This window comes from Delphinus delphis, chromosome 7 (genome assembly GCF_949987515.2).
Source record: "Delphinus delphis chromosome 7, mDelDel1.2, whole genome shotgun sequence".
NCBI classification, from domain to species: domain Eukaryota; kingdom Metazoa; phylum Chordata; class Mammalia; order Artiodactyla; family Delphinidae; genus Delphinus; species Delphinus delphis.
In genome coordinates, this window is record NC_082689.1 from 108,563,033 (window position 1) to 108,583,470 (window position 20,438).

Below are 20,438 nucleotides of genomic sequence, written 5' to 3' on the forward strand. Positions count from 1 at the left end.
ATATAATAATTTTAAAGTTTTTGCACATAACAACATAATGAGCAGAAATTAAAAGGACTAAAAGGAAAAAATCATCATCAACAACAATAACAACATCATAGTGGGAGATTTTAACACAATTTTCACAGCTAATGATAGATATATCAGGAAAAAACATCACTATTCACATATAAAATTTGAGCAATGCAACTAGCAAACAATTAAACACACATAGCTAGCACATTAACACAACCAGTAGAAAATACAAATATTTCTTAGGCACATATGTAGCACTTTAAAAAGTTGATCAATAGGGTCATAATTCAAACTTGAAAAAGCTAATGCAATTGGTTAGATATTATAAACAAAATATAAATTTAAAAATTCTTAATATTCTTAGAAATATGAATTTCTCATATATTCTTATATTCTTATAAATTATAAATAAATGAATAACAGAATGTAATTCATTAGAATGAATAACAGAAATATAAACAAAAATCATTTTTAACATAGTTTATTTTTATAAAACAAAAATCCCATACAGAGTGAAGGAAGTCAGAAAGAGAAAAACAAATACCAAATATATATATGGCTCTGAAGAACCTAAGGGCAGGACAAGAATAAAGACACAGACGTAGAGAATGGACTTGAGGACAAGGGGAGGGGGAAGGGCAAGCTGGGACAAAGTGAGAGAGAGGCATGGACATATATACACTACCAAATGTAAAATAAATAGTTAGTGGGAAGTAGCTGCATAGCACAGGGAGATCAGCTCGGTGCTTTGTGACCAACTAGAGGGGTAGGATAGGGAGGGTGGTAGGGAGACGCAAGAGGGAGGAGATATGGGGATATATGTATATGCATAGCTGATTCACTTTGTTATACAGCAGAAACTAACACACCATTGTAAAGCAATTATACTCCAATAAAGATGTTTAAAAATAATAATGATAATCTTTGAGTTTATCACCAGGTATACACTTAAGAATTTATCAAGAAAACAAATTAAAATGTTTTAAGTGTCTTATAAGCTAAAGAAAGATATTCAAAGAATGGGTTCTTTTTTTGTAATTTTTATTTTCTATTGGAGTATAGTTTATTTTATTTTATTTTTTTAACATCTTTATTGGAGTATAGTTGCTTTATGATGGTATGTTAATTTCTGCTTTATAACAAAGTGAATCAGTTATATAGTTGATTAACAATGTGTTAGTTTCAGGTGTAAAGCAAAGTGATTCAGTTATACATATATGTGTATTAATATCTATTCTTTTAAAAATTATTTTCCATTTAGGTTATCATAGAATATTGAGCAGAGTTCCCTGTGCTATACAGTAGGTCCTTGTTGGTTATCTATTTTAAATATAGCAGTGTGTACATGTCAATCTCAAACTCTCAATCTATCCCTGCCCCCTACATTTCCCCCCGGTAATCATTAGTTTGCTCTCTAAGTCTGTGAGTCTGTTTCTGTTTTGTAAATAAGTTCATTTTTATCATTTTTTTTAGATTCCACATATAAGCTATATCATATGATATTTGTCTTTGTCTGACTTATTTTACTTAGTATGATAATCTCCAGGTCAATCCATGTTACTGCAAATGGCATTATTTCATTCTTTCTTTTTTTTTTAGTGTTTTTTTAACTTTTTATTTTATATTGGAATATAGTTGATTAACAATGTTGTGATAGTTTCAGGTGTACAGCAAAGTGATTCAGTTATATATATACATGTATCTATTCTTATTTAAGTTTTTTTCACATTTAGGTTGCTACATAATATTGAACAGAGTTCCCTGAGCTATACAGCAGGTCCTTGTTGGTTATCCATTTTAAATATAGGAGTGTGTACATGTCAGTCCCAAACTCCCTAACTATCCCTTCCCCCACCCTTCTCCCTGGTAACCATAACTTTGTTCTCTAATTCTGTGAGTCTGTTTCTGTTTTGTAAGTTCATTTGTACCATTTCTTTTTAGATTCCACTTATGTATGATATCATATGATATTTCTTTTTCTCTCTCTGTCTTACTTCATTTAGTATGATGATCTCCAGTTCCATCCATGTTGCTAAAAGTGGCATTATTTCATTCTTTTTAATGACTGAGTAATATTCTATTGTATATATGTGCCACATCTTCGTTATCCATTCCTCTGTGAATGGACATTTAGGTTGCTTCCATGTCTTGGTTATTGTAAACAGCATTGTAACAAACATTGGGGTGTATGTACCCTTTTGAATGATGATTTTCTCAAATATATGCCCAGGAGTGTCATTGCTGGATCATATGGTAGTTCTATTTTTACTTTTTTAAGGAACCTCCATACTATTCTCCATAGTGGCTGTACCAATTTACATTCACACCAACAGTGTAGGAGGGTTCCCTTTTCTCTTCATCCTCTCCAGCATTTACTGTTTGTAGAATTTTTGATGATGGCCATTTTGACTGGTGTGAGGTGATATCACAGTTTAAATAATTTAAGAATCAAATAAGTCATAATTATGTTAAAATACATAGTGTTGAGCAATAATGAAACTACAGTTTAACAAAATTATGGAATTTACTTAAAGCAGCATTTAGAGGAAAATGCATAGCCTAACAATTTATGTTAGAAAACTAAAAGGATTAAATTTAATGAGCATAAAATGTAACTTGAGAGGTCACAACAAAAATGAAAGGAAGGAAATATAGAGCAGAAGGTAGTCCAATAAAAACTGAAAAATCCTTTGTAAGACTAATGAAAAGAAATAATCAGTATTAGAAACAATAAATGGATGTAATCTCAGATGCTGCACAAAGTAAAAATATTTCATGAATAACTTTATACCAATAAATTTGAAAACTTACATCAAATGGACAAATTACTTTAAAATATAACACAAAAATCAACACCAGAAGAAATAGAAAATGTAAATAATCCCACTAATATTAAAAGAATTAAATCGACATTTAGAAATCTTTCTACAAAGAAAATATTACATATGTCTCAGATGGTTTTCCCTATTAGTTCTAACTCTTAAGAGACAAATAATTCCAATCTTAAACAAACAGTATAGAGGATAAAACAGTAGAAATACTCTACAACTCATTTTATGAGAAAACAAAATTATAGGGCCATCTCATGAACTTAAATACAAAAAAAAATCAAATAAATGTTAGCCAACTGAATCCAAAATATATGGAAAAGATAATGCATTCTTCCAATACGGATGTAGGTAATTGAATATTAGAAATCATTTTAAATAAGTTCTACATTAACAGTTTAAAAGAGAACAATCAAAGAATTTTTGCTTGATGAAAAGAAAATTCCATTCATGTTTAAAAAATTCTTATCAAGTTAAAAGTAGAGGCGAACTTTCTTAAACTGGTAAAAAAAATCTACAAACACCTTAAAACAGGCATCATAATAAATTTAAAAATGGTTTCAGCATTTCCTTTATGAATAGGAAAGGGAAGGATGCCTGTTATGACCATTTCTAGTCAAGATTTACCAGTGATTTACCATATAATAAGAAAAAACATAGAATAAAATGTATAAAAACAAGAAAGAAAGAAGGAAAGAAAGGAGAGAAGGAGGAAATAAATAAATGTGATTGTTAAAGTAGACATATGAATTATTAGAATTTAAAAATATATTTAGCAAAGTAGTCTGATTTTAAAATTATTTATATAAAACAGCAGCAAACATTTTTAAATTATAATTAAAGATACTATTTAAATGTCTTGAAATTATAAAGTACCTAGGAATAAATGTAGCACGAGATTTTAAGCTTTTTGTAAAGAAAATTCTAAAACTATACTAAAATATATAAAGATCCAAATAAATGAAGAAATATATCATATTTATGGATCAGAAGACTAAACAACTTAAAGATATCAGTTATTTTCATAATGATACACACTTCAGTGCAAATCTAACCCATATCCTCAAAGCTATTATGGGGTACTTGACAACAACTTCTAAAATATATACGGAAGCCTTAAGGAACAAAGATAGCCAAGATACTCCTGAAGAAGAAACCAGGTAGGGAGTCCTTCTCAGCAAAGAATGACAAATACTGTATGTTATTAACTATATGTGGAATCTAAAAAATGAAACAAACAAGTGTAACGAAACAGAAACAGACTCATAGATATGGAGAACAAACTCGTGGTTACCAGTGGGGAGAGGGAAGCGGGGGAGGGACAAGAGGGGGCAGGGGAGTAAGAGGTACAAACTACTGTGTATAAAATGAGTAAGATACAAGAATATATTGTACAGCACAGGGAATAGAGCCAACATTTTATAAATTTAAATGGAGTGTAATCTATAAAAATATCAAATTGTGTCGTACACCTGAAATAATATAACAGTGTAAATCAACTTTACTTCAATTAAAATAAATAAATAATTTTTAAGCCGTAATAACTAAGACAGTATGGCATTAGTGAACTGACAAGGCAGAACAGGGAGTCCACACACAGGCTTCTAAACAAGAGAAATAAGCTGTATAGCAAAGGAGAAAGCATGAACTTTGCAATAATCTGTCCTGCGACAGTTAATTACACAACTGAGGAGAAAAAAAAGAAAGAAATTGGAGTATTACTTCATGCAATACATAAAAATTAATTTCAGATGCTTTAAAGATTTAAATGTGTAACATGAAACTGTAAACATTTTAGAATATCATATGGAAGAATATCTTTATGACTGTAAGATACGAACAAATTTCTTAAGATTGAAAAAGGCAAATCATAAGGAAAAACCAATGTAGACATAGTAAAACTAGGAACTTCTCTTTGCCATAAGAATTCATTGTAAAAAATGAACATAAACCACAAGTTGGGAAAGCATATTTGCAACATATATAACTGACAAAGAATTAGAATACAAACTACTTAAGGAACTACTATAAATCAATAGAAAAAAAAGGTGATTCAAAAGAGAAATGTACAAAGACTTGAGGGAATACTTCACCAAAAAACATCCATGGCTATTAAAAACATGAAAAGATGCTCAACCCATCATTAATCAGGAAAATTCAAATTAAAGCCACGATGAGATGCTATTTTACACTCAGTCATAATGGTAGAATTTTTTAAAGTCTAACAAAATCAAGTTTTGTCCAACATGTTCCAAAAAATCCATCTACTGCTGTGGGGTAACAATCTGGCATTATCTAGTAAAATTGAAGTGGTACATTTCCAAGATACAGACATTCCTTTCGTAGGATTGCATGGAAGCAGTTGTGCACATGTGCTCCAAGGAATATCTACAAAATATTCACAGCAGCATTCTGTAATAGCAAAACTTCAGAAACAAGCCAAATGCCGGAAGGTAGGCAAATGCATAGAGACTGGTCCATTGGTCCCGCACAATCCTGTTCAGCAGTGAACATAAATGAACTACAGCCAGGAGTGTATGATGACTCACTCTCAAAAGAGTGTGTTGAGCAGCCTAAAGCAAGTTGCAGACGAGTACATATGGTACAATTCCATTAAATAAAAGTTTAAAATTCTCAACACTAGCACTATATTCTTGGGCCTGCGAGTCAGAACGAAGCTGGCCTGCAGACATGCTCATATACTTGCGTATTCTCTGAAGTGTTATAGAGCAGCCTTGTGATAGATTCAGCCAGAGTTGTTAAAACTGTGAAGAAATGCAAGACGATGATAAACATGAATTCTGTATAGGGGTTACCTCTGCAGAAGAAAAGATAGGATGAGGGAGAGGTACTCACTGGGCTTCAAAGATCCTGGTGATGTTCTCTTTCTTATACTGTGTTTGGATTTACTGGCATTTATTTTATTATTTTTTTATTTATTATACATATTTCACAAATATTATTTTGTATCTAATATTTAATAAAAGAAAAAAGACTTGTCTGGTTGTGGCCCTCCATGTACCCCGTGATGTCACTCTTCCAATCCTAATGTGCTTTTTGAAGGATCTCTGCCGTTTTCTCTCTTTCCATCATGAATGAACCCTTCTTTGCATGGATCGTGAAGGCTGATGGACCCAGAGAGAAGCTGATATGATGTGGACAGTGAAACAAACACAAGCTGACCTCGGTCAAATCTCCATTGGATTATTTAACAATAATCCACCAGGAAATTGACTTACCCTCTCTGACCCCAGCTCCTCATCTTTAAAATGGACTTGGTAATATATAACTTGCAACGTTGTGGGGGAATTAAATAAGCAGAGGAAGTGTAAATTAGATACAGCATTTGGGGTGGACAATTTGTAGAAACTATTAAAATATGAAATGTGCCTGCCATTTAACCCCCAATTCAATGACTTCAAATCTATTCCAGAAAACTTCTCTCTAAACTTTATATAAATTTATAGACAAGCTACTTTATTACAGAATTGTTTTGGATAAGAAAAAATGAGAAACAATTATCAATATGAGAATAGTTAAGTAAATTATGGTGCATCGATCATTGAAAATATAGTACATAGTCATTAAAATGAATAAGGTAGATAATGTATTTTTTTGAAATTTTTTTTATACAGCAGGTTATTAGTTATCTATTTTATACATATTAGTGTATATATATATGTCAATCCCAATCTCCCAATTCATCCCACCACCACCAATGTATTGATATAGGAAAATCTCTGTGATATATGGCTGAGTGGAAAATATCCTCATTCATATATGTGGAGTGTGAAGCCTGGAGAAGTTCAAGCATGTCTATTTTTCCCAGATAGTAGGAGGCAGAATAGGGAATGCCATTCACATAATGTAATTCTAAAAAGAATTATTCCTCCTCCAAAACACAACCATTCTTAAGAGAAAAGCCATGATTCTCTTTCTCTCCTAAAAGTTTTTTTTTTTAAGTTATTCATAGTCATAACTGCAGCAATGAAAACCTGGTGATTTTAGAGGTTTTCTAAAATCTGAAAAAGCCCCTTGTAAAGACAAGTCCTGTGAGACCAGGGCACCTATGTTATGTGAGCCTTTGAGGCAAAGGAGCTGCTATATTTGGGGCATGTAGTTTATCCTCACTCATGTGGTCACCACCTGTCTGTGGTACTATTTTTTGCCTGAAAAACTGGGTCAGAAGGTCACAGAAAGGCATCTCCAAGGTGCTCAAATGAATAATTTAGTAATTCTCTAGTTGTTTCAATGGTGCTGAGCCTGTGTCTGAAGTACAGTCATAGAAGGAAAGGGAGGAGGTGACCCTGCCTTGTGCCTCCTTCTGTCACAGCTCATATCACACTTGTCTGTCTCCCTCTTGACACCACAAAATCCTGGAAGGCAGGTTCAAAGAATAACTAGTAGAGTCCCTGGAGGGGGTGGGGAACCGATGAACGTGAAAGGGGCTTCTTGAAGGCAGAGGAGAGGTGGGCAAGGGAATGAGAACGTCCATCCCAGGTCCCAAAGGCAAGTGTGCCCTCAAAATTAGGAGAGTGATTAGGTTTTCTGTTTGGGGTTTTGGTTTCCTTTTTATTTCCTGCAATGGAATGGCCTAACCATTTTCCAAACCAACTGTGACTTTGCCTGAAAACTGCCCACTTGTTAACCAGTGCCTTTCCACAGGAAAGATGAGAAAAGCCTGGAGGTGTTGGCTGGTGTCCATGTGTCTGGACACCTAACTTTGTGTTTAAATACTAATTCACAGTGATGTATGGATACAATTTTTTATATCAAAAAGTATTCCAAAATTATAGGAAAGGGGGCACCAGGCTATGAGCCAAAGGATCTGAGTTTGAATACTGGTTCCATCACTAACGTATTCTGAGACCCCAATACCTCTCTGAGTCTCAACTTCCCCACCCAACAAATGAGAGGGTTGAACCAGCTGAACCAGAGACCGTTCCAATGTTCCAATTCTGTTAACCTGAGCATGGAGGCCAGCAAGCCCTCCTAAGTTGTCAAGGACGATGTGAAGTCTGGACATCAGGGCAAACAAGAGCCTTTTGAATAATGACTTTGCAGGCAGGCATGGGGGGGGCATCATAAACCTCCCTTGCCATCCTCCCAGTTATAATTCCACCTCATTGTCACGGACACCCTAACTTCTGTGGTAATTTCATTTAATTTTATGGCCTGGCTCCTCCAGCCTTCCTAGTCGGATAAGCAGTTTTGACAGCACTGAGGACAATACCAGGCAATGATTTGCAAGGTGGGGAGCAGTGTATAAACCAGTCAGTCAACAGCATCGGTGAGTGGAGGGAATCAATCTGGAGATGAGGTCCAGACCTCCTTCCAAGCAAAGCGAGCAGGCTGGCGTGGTTGAGGCCGGCCGGATGGGGGCAGATGTCTTGCTTATACACACATGGATGGCCTCCAGGTTACCACCAGGCACAGAGAAGGACAGGCAGGATCTGGGAAGAACCAGGATCATTTCCTCCTTGGGAGGGCACCACGGCGCCCAAGCACAAGAGCCAGAAAGGGTATGGCAGTGGGGCGGGGAGGGGAAGGGCACTGATGAATGTCACATGTACAAAGAGCCAGGCTCTACTGGATTCCACTTCCTTGGGCAAGGGACTTGACCTCCCCAAGCCTCAGCTTCCCAGCGGGAAAACTCAGGAGGGCAACAGTAACCATCACCGGGGTTGTGGTGAGTGAGGTATTTGTGGGGAAGGCTGGTGCTATGCCCACTACTGTAGCAGTGCCCATGAGATGGCAACCTCCTGCCCAGCCAAACCTTCAGCCCCAGAATTGCAGGACCAGATCCTAGATGTTTGACCAGCTGAGGAGGGCTCCTGTTTGACCAATGTGTTCGTCTTGTCTGTGAGTTTCCTATGGGCAAACATCAGGTATGTCTTCTTTTGCCTTGTATCTCCAGGGTATGTTGCCGAAATGTGGTCTCTGTACACCGTTACTGGATCAAATCTCGGAGACAGATGTTTGGGTGAAGTCGAAAGAAATAGCTTTATTGCTTTGCCAGGCAAATGGGGCCACTGCAGGCTAGTGCCCTCAAGACTGTGTGTCCCACCTTGGAGGGAACAGGAAAGTCTTATAATAATGGTTCAAGGAGCAGGGGGGCCTGATCAGTTCGTGAACATTCTTCTGATTGGTTGGTGATGAGGTAACTGGGAGTCAGCATCATCAACCTCTGGTTCCAACTGGTCTGGGGTCTGCGTGCTTGTGGGCAGCATGCGGTTAACTTCTCCCACCTGGTGGGGATTTCAGTATCTGCAAAACATCTCAGAGGACATGACTCAGAATATTATCCATAGTCCTCGAGGAAGAACTAAAAGTCCTTGACTTTGTTTAATGGCTAAAGTATTATTATTTTGTCTTGCTTGACTGTTTTCCTTTCTTTCTGCATTTTCTCACTTCTCTGATTAAATGTATTCTTTGACTAAAGTTTTTCTATAGACAAAAAACAGGTGGAGGACATGGAAGGGGTCTATTCTGGGAAGACCTCCTAGGGTCCTGCTCAGTTACAGGTATAGCAAAGGGATTGAGCAGGAAGGCCTCAGGGCATAATTGAAGAGCCTGGAGGGTACCCACGGCACCCAGGGGGTTTCAGAAACACTGCCTCCAAGCAGGCCTGGGGTGGGGAGGATGTGCCCAGATCACCTAAATAACCCACTGAGGCTTTGAAGGGATGGAGCACCTTCCTGCCTTGCCCCCATCGGGCAGGCCCTCTGGAGGGGACCTAACCAGTGGGTCAAGGTTAAACCCACAGAAGGCCAAGTCCAACTGGCCAGGTGGGTTTGAAATGCAAATTTGTGGGGCAGAGGAAAGAGGATCCTTGGTGGGTGGTACAGAGCCAGGCAGCAGGACTGGAGTCCAGCAGAGTGGATGCTGCATGGAGTATGACCAGAGCGACCTGAAGGCCTTAAACTCCACCTGAGGCCTGCACTGTGGGTCCAGCAAACTGTCACTGACCCCCTGCTTGCCAGGCATTGTTCTAAGCACTTTGCTTGTATTAACTCATTTCCTTCCCACTGCCATGAAGTCGGGGCTCTCTAAGAATCCATGTCACAGAAGAAGAAGCCAGCCACAGAGAAGAATGTAAGAAAGTTGCTTGGGATGCACAGCTAGACAAAAGAGAGGAGAGATTTGATCACAGAGCTTCTCCACCTAAGCACCATTGGCATTTGGGTCCAGATTGTTCTCTGTTGAAGGACTGTCCTGTGCATTGTGGGAAGTTCTGCAGCATCCCTGGCCTCCACCCACTGGATGCCAGTAGCACACCTTTCCCAGCTGTGACAACCAAATGTCTGCAGAAATGGTCAAATGTCCCATGAGGGGTAGAATCACCCCCATGAAGAACTGCTGTCCTAGAAAGTAGCAGAGATTGACACGGTGACAGATGATTTCAATGTCCAGTTCATTACCTGCTGAGATGGAAACTGAAATTTGAGGTGGTGGCCTGAGAAATCACAGGGTGAGGACACCGAGATCAATATGGTGAGTCAGCTGGAGGGGTGAGCTGTCCTGAGCACGAGAAGGAATCAGCTGGGAGTGTTGGAAGGAGTCCCGGACAGAGGGGAAAGGTAGCAGGTGGGATCTGGTGGCACATCAGAGCTATCCGAGAGCTTTTCCTAGATACGGTTGTCCAGAGGTGCCCTGTCCCCATGCCCACACTGGGGCAAACACTCCAGGGTACGGTCCTAGAATCTCCATTTTAACAGGCTCGCCAGGTAATTTGTGTGCAGCCAGCCAGCTCTGAGGTTTGGGAGTTGCAGGAATTCATTACGGCTGATGCTTCAAGTGTAAGTTGGGGCTTTGGGGGTCCTCAGAGGGCCCTCTGAGGGGATTCTGAGCGGGATCAGAATGGAGAGGCACTGGGGGTGTGGGTGCAGGAAATTAAAGAAAAGAGGGATAGATAGAAGCAAAGACTGAATCTTTGCAACAAACCAATAAAACAGATTTTACTGTATATACTGTGTATATACTTCTGTTACCCATGTGGAACAGACCGCTCCCTCCCTGAAATCTAGTTATATCTGGGCTTACTCACCAGAACAGACAGCCTGATCGCAGTCTTTGCAGGGTGGAGGGAAAAAAGCATCGATTTTGGAGTCAAACAGAACTGAGTTTGAATCTACTCTTTATAGTTTATGACCATTGACCTTTGTGAGACTCAGTTTTCTTATCTGTAATATGAGTACAGAAATATCTACCTCCTAGGCATTTTAAGGCTGGAATTACAAAACAGAAATAGAACAACAGAAATAGAAAACAAACTTATGGTTACCAAAGGGGAAAGGGGGGATGGGATAAAATAGGAGGCTGGGATTAACACATACATACGATTATATATAAAAGAGATAATCAACAAGGCCCTACTGTATATAGCACAGGGAACTATACTCACTATGTTGTAATAACATATAAGAGAAAAGAATCTGAAGAAGAATATATATATATATATATATATATATATATATAAATCACTGTGTTGTATACCTGAAACTGATACATTGTAAATCATCTATACTTTAATAAAAATAAAATTTTTAAATGTTAACCTTTACAAAAAGGTTAGAATTACATATTTGAAGCATGATGGTGTCGTTGACACCAAAGGTTTCTGCTGGCTGAATCCAGCGCCCAGTATGTGTTCACTGCACAGGCCTCCCAGGTTGATGATGCTTCTGAGATTCCCATGCAGCTAAAGAGAGCACCCGTCAGAGTCTCCAGGAAAGCTTAAGAAAAACACAGCTGTCCACACTGGAACCAAGCCCCTGCTGTGTGGGGCTTTTCCTCCCAAATGGCTTCTAGTTTTAATCTCACAGCCATGGTTTCTAAATCACACCCTGGATCTGCCTTTGCCTGGGTGGAATGTGCTGGATGAGCCTGGAGCTATGCCTCTGCTTTGATGACCAGAGCCAGATGCCTGCCCAGGCCCTGGACCCATTTTCCAGGCAGGTTGTCCCAAGCCCTGAGAGCCCCACTGAACCACAATAGCTCTGACCACCTGCACCACTCACTTCTGGGGGGCTGCATCCATTCAGTCACTCATGAGGATGGGCCTTTCTCCCACTCCACCATTAAAAACCAAAACCAATGCCTGCACATGAAGATTTATCTTTCATTTTTCTCACTTCTCAGAAATTGCATTTTCTCACTTCTCAGGAGGCTCTGAAACCCTTCCACACTGGGCTCTTTCTTCTTTTTTTTTAAATTAATTTTTATTGGAGTATAGTTGTTTTACAATGTATCAGTTTCTGCTGTACAGCAAAGTGAATCAGCTGTACGTGTACATATATCCTCTCGTTTTTGGATTTCCTTCCCATTTAGGTCACCACAGAGCACTGAGTAGAGTTCCCTGTGCTATACAGTAGGTTCTCATTAGTTATTTATTTTATACATAGTAGTGTATATATGTCAATCCCATTCTCCCAATTCATCCCACCCCCCTTCCCACCTTGGTATTCATAAGTCTGTTCTCTATGTCTGTGTCTCTATTTCTACTTTGCAAATAAGTTCATCTGTATCATTTTTCTAGATTCCACATATAAGCGGGTATTACACGATATTTGTTTTTCTCTTTCTGACTTCACTCTGTGTGACAGTCTCTAGGTCTATCCATGTCTTTGCAAATTGCACAGCTTCATTCCTTTTTATGGCTGAGTAATATTCCATTGTATGTGTGTACCACATCTTCTTTAGCCATTCTTCTGTTGATGGACATTTTGCTGGCTTCCATGTCCTGGCTATTGTAAATAGCACTGCAATGAACATTGGGGTGTATGTATCATTTTGAGTTATGGTTTTCTCCAGGTATATGCCCAGGAGTGGGATTGCTGGGTCATATGGTAGTCTTATTTTTAGTTTTTTAAGGACTCTCCAATACTGTTCTCCATAGCAGCTGTATCAATTTACATTCCCACCAACAGTGTAGGAGGGTTCCTTTTTCTCCACACCCTCTCTAGCATTTATTGCTTGTGGATTTTTTGATGATGGCCATTCTGACCAGTGTGAGGTGACATGTCATTGTAGTTTCCATTTGCATTTCTCTAATAATTAGAGATGTTGAGCATCTTTTCATGTGTTTGTTGGCCATCTGTAAGTCTTCTATGGAGAAATGTCTATTTAGGTCTTCTGCCCGTTTTCTCTGGGCCCTTTTTGTTTCACACGCAGCAACCAGTGGCCCTTTACTGGTCTGATTTGCTCTGCAATATATCCCAAATCTGCTGGTTGCACCCAAAACCCACATTTTACACATACATTTGCTTCTGAGTTAAAAAAATTCCAGTGCCTTCCCCCACAAATAAAACCACAGCTATAAGGCATAATAAAGGTTACTTTTTAGCTGAGCCTACAATTTGAGAACAAGTTCACTGAAAATGTGAAGGAAAAGGCAGTGTTTCAGGCAGCTTTGAGAATAATACCATCAGTTTTGCTTTCCAATTTAAACCCATTTGGGTGACTAAGAAGCAAAATCGGGAAGCTGATCCATTGTCTGTTCCAAACCCAGCAAATCTCTCTTTCCACAGACAAGAGTACAGAGGCTCTCCTTGCCATGAAGGAGGGATGGTAGATGGAATTGGTCCTGAAGGTGAAGGGCATGGGGGTCAGGAAGGTAGCAGTGCTGACACCATTGAACAGTTGCCCTGAACCAGGCACTGCATGAGGACTTGGAACATGTGCTCGTTGATGCTTGCTGCGGTCTTTCTCAACTGAGAAGATTTTACACCCCAGGGGACAGCTGGCAATGCCTGGCAATATGTGGTTGTCACAATTTGGGGTGACAAATTGTGGGGTTGTGTGCTGCCAGTATTTAATAGATAGAGACCAGAGATGCTGCTAAACATCATACACAGGACGGCCTCCACCGCCACCTCCACAACAAAGAACGATCCAGTCCAAAATGTCAGTAATGTCGAGATTGAGGAAACCTGGCTTACAAAGTGTCCGTGTTTTCCAGATGGGGAAACAGGCTGAGAGAGACTAAATCCCTTTTCAAAGATCAGTAAATAAAGGAAGCAGGATTAAACGTGAGGTCTATCTGACCTCAGAGCTTCAGAAGCAAACTTCAGGAGGTCACTGTTTTAGCCACAGGGCGTTCCCTGCATCCAACAAAAATATGTTCACATGGCCTGATTTTAACACTTTTTCAAGCTGTGAAATTAAACACACACCTAAAGGAAAATACAAATGAACGAATATGCACGTACACACACAGTATTTAAAGTTAAGAAGCACTGATTACGCAGCTCTGTTATCAAATTGCCAAGTGGCATTAGTCAAACCACTTAACTTCTCTAAACTACACTTTCCTCATTTAAAGAAAATGAATCATACTGAGGTTATAATTACTGAAAATTACTTAATATTACTGTGCTTGTCTGTAATTTCTCCAGCTGTTAATCAATATGAAAATGTATTAGTGCAAACTAAATTTTGATTTGCATGTTAAGAAGCCACACCTTAACCCAAAGGAATGAAAGCTGAAGGCTGGCATTTCAGGAAACATAGCAAAATGGCAAAGGGATATTGCTGAGTGGAGGGTATCCTGTATATTTGTCCTGGACTGCATCCATCATAGGATCCAGTGGAAATCAGCCAGAGGACAAAGCTGATGTGATTGAAGAAGGCAGAATTTCCCAAGACAGGTGTAAACCCCAGGACCTAGACCCTGGTCAGTAGTCAAGTTCACGGCTACACCTGCTCTTGGGATGATAACACAGTGTCACAGGGTGTCTTGCTCTGTGGATTCTTCTCTTTCTGATATGGAGACCACACCCACAAGGCCGAAGAGTTTGGGCCAATTTAGACAGGCAACAGAAGGCTCTTGAGGTCTTGTGAGTGGAGGCCTCACATCATCACTTGTTTTATGCTATTTTGTCTTCTCTTTTTTATTGAACTATAGTTGATTTACAATGTTGTGTTAGTTTCAGGTATATAACACAGTGATACATATATATATTCTGTTTCAGATTCTTTTCCTTTATAGTTATTACAAAATACTGAGTAAAGTTTCCTGTGCTATAAAGTAGGTCCTTGGTCGCTATCTATTTCATATAGAGTAGTGTATATATGTTAATCCCAAATTCTTAATTTATCCCTCTCCCCTTTTCCCTTGGGTAACCATAAGTTTGTTTTCTGTGTCTGTGGGTCTATTTCTGTTTTGTAAGTAAGTTCATTTGTATCTTTTTTTTTATATTCCACATGTAAGCAATATCATATGATAGTTGTCTTTCTCTTTCTGGCTTACTTCACTTAGTATGATAACATCTAGGTTCATCCATGTTGCTGCAAATGGCACTATTTCATTTGCTTTTATGGCTGAGTAGTATTCCATTGTGCATATATACTACATCTTCTTTATCCATTCGTCTGTCGTTGGATATTTAGGTTGCTTCCATGTCTTGCCGTTGTAAATAGTGCTGCTATAAACATTGGGGTGCACGTATCTTCGCTTGTTTTAAAATTAAGTGATATAGAGCCTATTCAGTGTAAATAACATAAGCCTTCTTCTATCTGTGGTGCTACATGTAGAAGAATTGGGGGGAGGGAGGGCTATAAGCAGACAGATTTGGACCTACCCAAAGGGCAAATTTCATTTTCAGAATTTTGTTGGGAGGAAGTTGGCTGCCTTCTTCATTAGTGAGTTTCCCATCACTAGAGAGGTTTAAACAGAAGCTAGATGGCTTCTTGCCTCATATCTACCAGATTCTGCTCTCCCTTCTTGTGTACTAATTGAGTTACAGCTGGGAACATGGCTATCTAGCAAGGGACCACTTTTCCCAGGCTCCCATGTAGCTGAGTGTGAGCATATGATCAGGGGCTCACCAACAGAATTGGGTGGCTGCCACTTCATTGCAAGCGCCCTCTCCTGTATTGGTTTGCCTTCCTGTGAGCAGGAATCTGGAGACACCTGAGACCCAAATTACCATGAACATAAGAGTAGTGGAATAAAGGGGGAAGATCCATATGCTTATTTCAATAGGTGCAGAAAAAGATTGACCAAACTCAACTTTCATTGCTGAGGAAAACTCAAAAGACTATGACTAACGAAAGGAGAACTTCTAACTTTAAGAACTTCTAAAAACCAACAGCTAACATCATACTCAACTGCAAAAGACTCAGTGCTTTCTGCCTAACATCAGGAAGAAAGCAAAGATGTTAGTTCTCATTATATCATTTAACACTTTACTGAAGATCCTAGCCAGTACTATAAGGCAATAAAAAGAAATGAGCCATTTAGTTGGAAAGAAAATAGTAAAACTGCCCTTATTTATAGACAACATGCTTATGTAGAAAATCCTAATACAAGTATAATAAAATGTTAAAGATAGATTGATTTCTATAAGGTGAATATGCAGGTATTTACTGTATTTCAATATTTGTTTGAATATTTTCATTTTTAAAATCTTTACAAAATCAGGCCTGTGCAAATTCATTGCCCCTCCTTGCTCAATATTTCCTTGGATAAGGAAAGGTTTCTATGGTGGATGTTTTTTTTTTTGCCTATTCCTCTCCTTATTACTTTTACTAACAGGTGACCATATACTTCAAGGAATGTGAGGTCTCTTTCCAGCAAAAAGGAGCGATATTTTATTAATCGGATCCAATCCATACAAATTCATTCCTCTTATCCAGTCCATACAAATCCATTCCTCTGATTAGTTAAGAATTTCTAGACAAAGATATACCAAGAAATGTCTTATATAGGGCTTCTAGGAAAATGTTTCATATTCCAAAAGAGATATCTGGGAGGAGCATTCTTTTCTCTGGCTTTTGAACATTTCTGGTATGTGACCTGAGAAACTTGGAGCTGCTGTAGCCATCTTTCAACCATAAGGGGACAAGCTTAAGGTCAAAGGCCAACATGCTGAAAGGGCAGAGCAGACAGTAGAGCATAACTTGCATTTGTGATGACATCACCCAACCCAGAACCATCTTTCTTCTAGACTTCTAATAAAGGAAGTACAGAGGTTAACCAGAGCAGCCATTGTTAGCTTGTCATGAGGCAACAAGCATGAAAACAAAAAGCAAGGGTGGGGAGGCATAAACTGAGAGATTGGGATTGACATATACATACTACTATATATAAAATAGATAACTAATAAGAAGCTACTGTATAGCACAAAGAACTCTACTCAATACTCTGTAATGACCTGTATGGGAAAAGAATCTAAAAAAGAGTGGATATAGGTATATGGGTAACTGGCTTCATTTTTGCTGTACAGCAGAAACTAATACAACATAGTAAATCAACTATACTCCAATAAAAGTTAATTTAAAAAGTAAATAAAAAGCAAATATGCAAAGGATGGTGGAGGAAAAAGAAAAGAAAGGGCTTGGCTCTTTCATAACATTATTGAGAGGTTTACTGTCACTTGACTGCCCCCAGCCTTCTTAAATAAACAGGAAACCTCTGTATGACTTAGTTGTGCATTATATTAATTGCAGCTAAGAGCATTTGGAGTGTATCCAGCCCTGAAAACAGAAAAATATGTGCGAAACCATAAGAAAATGATGTCCAAGTTTATTCATCGAGGTTATCTTGTCTACTGTAACAATAATTCTGCCAGTGACTTCATAAGAACAGTTTGTTGGCCCCTGCAGTCATAAGGAAAAACTTTACGAGGCGAAGAACCTGACTGAGGATCTGAGAAAGGAGGAGAATTTTGCAGGATGGAGAAGGCAGAAATGAGGAAAGGCCCAAATAAGGGTCAAGGTGTCAGGACTCAAAGCTCAAGTGGCCAGTTGAAATCCCTGCCCTTGCCTTCTCTTCAAAGACAGCTCAAAGTGGTTTCTCAGGATAAAGGAAGTCTCCCCTCTAAATATCTGAAAGAAAAAGTGCTTTTACTAAATAAAATGGTCACATAGAATGAAAACTACTCTCTTTGACTAGTATCAGTGATTATGCTATTGCTGCTAAGTAATGGGAAAACCCAATAAAATAGCTTATTGAGTAAAGAAACTTATTAGCTTATAAAACAGGAGGTCCATTGATAGGATAAGTTTCAGGATTAATTGGCCATCTCAGAGGTTCCAAATTTTTTCCATCTTTCTTATGTAGAAAATCCCCCAAATCAACCAAAAACTCCCAAAACTAAGGGAAGACAGTAAGTTTGCAGATACATGGTCAATATACAAAAGTCAATTTCTTTCCTATATATCGATATTGAATAGTTGGAATTTGAAATTAAAAACACAATACCATTTATATTAGCCTCTGAAAGTAACATATTTATGTATACATGTAAAAAACTGTACACAATCTTTATGAGGAAAAATACAAAACTCTGATGAAAGAAATCAAAGAAAATCTACATAAACGGAAAGATATTTTATGTCCATGGATAAGAAGACTTGATATTGTTAGAATGCTAATTCTTCCCAACTTGATCTATAAATTCAATGCGGTCCCAGTAAAAATCCCAGCAAGTTATTTTGTAGATATTGACCAAATGATTCTAAAATTTATAAGGAGAGACAAAAGACTCAGAATAGCCAACACAATACTGAAGGAAAAGAACAAACTGAAGAACTGACACTGCCCAGCTTCAGGACTTACAATAGCGATACAGTAAGCAAAACAGTGTGCATTGGTGAAAAATAGACAGATTGATCAATGGAACAGAATAAAGAGCAGAGAAATAGAACCACGCAAATATAGTCATTGATCTTTGCCAAAAGAGCAAAGACAATTCAGTGGAGAAAAGATAGTCTATTCAACAAGTGGTGCTGGAACCATTGGACATCCATATGCAAAAAAAAAAAAAAAAAAAAAAAACCCTCAAAATGGATCATAGACCTATTTAAAACATATCATGTATTTAAAACAAAAAACCATAAAACTTCTAGAAGATAACATAGGAGAAATTCAGTTTCCTTGTTTTGGAATGAGTTTTTAGATACAACAGCAAAGTCATGACTCATGAAAGACAAAATTGCTAAGTTGGACTTTATTAAAAACGTATACTCCGTGAAAGACACTAGGAACAAAAAGATAAGCCACAGACTGGGAGAAAAATCTTTGTAAAACATGTTTGATAAAGGACTTGTATCCAAAATACAAAGAACTCTTAAAACTCAGCAATAATAAAAGAAACAACTCAGTTAAAAACTGAGCAAACAAGCTGATGACATCTCATCAATGAAAATATAGAGGTAGCAAATATGCATATGAAAAGATGCTCGACATCGTGTGTCATTAGTGAATTGTAAATTAAAACAACAGTGGAATATTACTACACACCTTTCAAGATCACTAAAATTAAAAAAAAATTGACAAGCACCAAAAAAAGTGCTTGTTAAAAAACTGGAGCAGGGCTTCCCTGGTGGCGCAGTGGTTGAGAGTCTGCCTGCCGATGCAGGGGACACGGGTTCATGCCCCGGTCCAGGAAGATTCCCCCATGCCGCAGAGTGCCTGGGCCCGTGAGCCATGGCCGCTGAGCCTGCGCGTAAAAAAAAAAAAAAGTGGAGCAAAGGCATTCTCATCCTCATGCCTGCAAAATCATACAGGCAGTATGGAAGACAGTTTAGCAGTTTCTTACAGAACTAAATACAGTCTAACCATATCATCTAGCTCTGCTAGGTATTTGCCATTTGAGCTGAAAAGCTTATAACCACACAAATGTAAGTAACTAAGATATTCTTCAATAGGTGAATGGATATTCTGACACATCTACACAATAAAATATTATTCAGCAACAAGAAGATATGATCTCTCAAGCCATGAAAAGACATGATGGAAGCTTAAATGCATATTGCTAAGAGAAATAAGCCAATCTGGAAAAGCTACCTGCTGTGTGATTCCAAGCACATGACTTTCTGTAAAAGGCAAAACTACTGAGACAAAAAAGATGAGTAGCTGTCAGGGGTTCATGGATGATTAATGGGTCGAGAACAGGGGATTTTTAGGGCAGTGAAACTTTTCTGTGTGATAATGTAATGATTGATAAGTCACATTATTCATTTGTCAAAACCCATAGAACTGTACAACACAAATTGTGAACCCTTACTTAAACTATGGACTTTAGTTAATAAAAATGTATCAATATTCGTTTGATTATAATAAATGTACCATACTCATGCAAGAGGTGAGTAATAGGGGAAACTGTGTGGAGGGGGAAGTGTTTATAGAACTCTCTGTACTATCAGCTTAATTTTTCTGTAAATGTATAACTGCTCTAAAAAACAAAGTCTATTAGTGTTTTTAAACTAAGTTATCTCACGTTATAACATATATGTCCAAATAAGTTATTTTTTTCCTTCTAAATAGTTGCCTTTGAAGCTCAGCACTTATTCTCCTTGTGTTCCCTTGAGCTGCTGTCAGACTTACAGGTGTCTTTCACTCTTCCTGGAAGAGGGTCAACCACCAGTTCCTCTGAATCAAAACTAGCATGGCTGATTAGATATATATGCTTTTTAAAACAAAAAGGAGGCCTGATTTTCTTTTTTTTAAATTTTTTTTTGAAGTTTTGAATGTCCCTATTCAATTTAATGTCTTGGAGGCCATTTGGAACTTTTTTAAAAATTAATTTTATTATTGAAGTATAGTAGATTTATAATGTTGTGTTAATTTCTGCTGTACAGCAAAGTGAT